At 47.7% G+C, this 1,969-nt stretch overlaps 4 annotated features.

The window, feature by feature from the left end:
- Positions 1-409: 409 nt before the first annotated feature.
- Positions 410-431: a microsatellite.
- A 607-nt stretch (positions 432-1,038) lies between these two features.
- Positions 1,039-1,087: a sequence feature (A-rich).
- Positions 1,088-1,396: 309 nt separating this feature from the next.
- Positions 1,397-1,445: a sequence feature (A-rich).
- A 65-nt stretch (positions 1,446-1,510) lies between these two features.
- Positions 1,511-1,558: a sequence feature (A-rich).
- Positions 1,559-1,969: the final 411 nt, after the last annotated feature.

The following is a 1,969-nucleotide window of genomic DNA, read 5'->3' as shown; positions in this document are numbered from 1 at the left end:
TGGCTTCGTAGCCGCATTTATGTCCCCCACCCACATCCCACCTTATTGCACGTGATTGATGCCGCCCTTTCGCGTAGAGAGGCACCATGCGAAGTATCGACATGAGGAGCCACCACAGACAAGAAGCAGAGGTATAACGGGGGAAGGTGCACGTAAGAGTGCAAGTCCCTCCCAGATTCATTCTTGTAATAAAAAAAACTTGTTTTTCCCGTTTTTCAAACTAAATACAAAAAAAATGTAGAAGGGAGAAAAGAAGAAAAAAACCATCTCCCTTAGTGAAAGTGACTGTTGTTTCCATTTCTTCTTCCTTTTTTTCTTCGCAGTTTATATCGTCCGTGCATCTCGTTCTCGCTCTCCCCCTCCCTGTGCACGTGTACATTGCGTACATCTATTGCACATAAAACGTAATTATATATATATATATATATGTACAAATGGATTTTCCCTGTTTTGTGCATATGTAGGCGTTTGTGTGAGTGTTTTTTTTTTTCTGCTTCAATGCTCTTCCCAGCCCAGTGGGACGCCACTTGTAAGTGAGCCTTTGCACGACAAACCTCCACCCCTTCTCTTGTCGCCTCTCCCACCCCAAAACCAAATGCGTGACTGTTTCAAATGCGCGCGAGCAAGTACGTGTGTATGCGTGTACGGCAGGTATCCGCACAAGTTCGGGCCCCCATTGCCGTCGTGTTGCCTCCTCCTCTGCTTTAAACTACCACCCAGCTCTTTGCAGTTGTCGTGTTTGCCAGTGTGTGTGTAGACATTACTTCGCATCGCGAAACATTCCCGGCCGCCCACCCACACACGGAAAAGGCAGAACAAAAAGGACAACACCAACGAAAAAAAAAGGGCGCAGGCTTTGAATTCGCTTCTCCCAAGGTTTGTGTTTCACCCACGCTTTCATTCTACAGTGCCTTTACTTGACACTTTCCGGCTCGTTCTTTTTATCGGCAGATGTGTACATAACATTCTTCAGACATAACACTCCGTATTTTCAACGGTACTTTTCACAGCCACCCCCTCCCTCTCCTCCTGTAGTCCTTTTTTGTTTGTTTGCTTGGTATGTTTCTTTTTCGTTTTTGTTTTGCTTATGGTTATCTACCCAGCATTACGGCGCTGCATTCACCTCCCCGCCCCGCCCTCCTCGCTCCCCTCCCCCGAGTGTGTCCATCCTCAGAGACACCCCATGGTTACTTACGCCTACGCCCCGTAGGCACACACGTGAATACGTGTGTAGGTAAAATAAATGAGCTCTTTTGCTTCGCAGCCCCTTTCGGCTGCACCTCCACCCCTACCGCCCTGCCTTCTCCCATTGAGTTTTTCTTTGTTTTTTTTTATTTCGTCTCTTTATTTGCGTTTCATTTGCCGTCTTCTATTGAGTTATACATTGGTAGGTAGACTTTTTTGTTTTGTTTTTGCTTTGGTTGTTTTTTTCCTTTTCTTTTTCTCGCCTTCCCCACCCCTCCCTCTCTTTTTCGTCGATGTGGCTGTTGCCGCTATTCGCTTAATGTCATTTTTTTGTTGTTGTTGTTTTATTGTTTTGGTTGCTGTGTTTTTTTTTCCTCCCAGCGTTTGTCTGTGGGGTTGTTTATTGTCCTGCTTTTTTTTTTATAAAAAAAACCTTTTTTTTTTTCGTAGCATTTATATTTCCCCTCTCCTCTTTTTTCTCCTGTTGCCATCACCCGTTGAATTTGGCAGTTGTTCGACCCAACACTGCGCGGTGTTCGTCGTCGCCCGCCGCCGCACGGGCGCCCCCAATTGCCGGGTCGTGCCGCCGCCGCCGCTCAGGCGGGAGCGGTTCGGCACGCCTTCGCCCACCCACCCCTCCGACTGATGCCCCGAGCCCCACCCCCACTCTACCCACCACGCGCGCGAGCACGGAAACGGAAAAAAAAAAGGAGAAAAAAAAGAGAAACGAATATGCGCACGGTCCGCAATGTCGCTTGCTTCCTTCGTTATCCCACTCTTCCTC

The sequence above is a fragment of the Trypanosoma conorhini genome (genome assembly GCF_003719485.1).
Source record: "Trypanosoma conorhini strain 025E chromosome Unknown Tco_14.4_contig_01111, whole genome shotgun sequence".
NCBI classification, from domain to species: Eukaryota; Euglenozoa; class Kinetoplastea; order Trypanosomatida; family Trypanosomatidae; genus Trypanosoma; species Trypanosoma conorhini.
The sequence above is the reverse complement of the archived record's forward strand: the minus strand, read 5'-3'. Positions and strand labels throughout refer to the sequence as shown.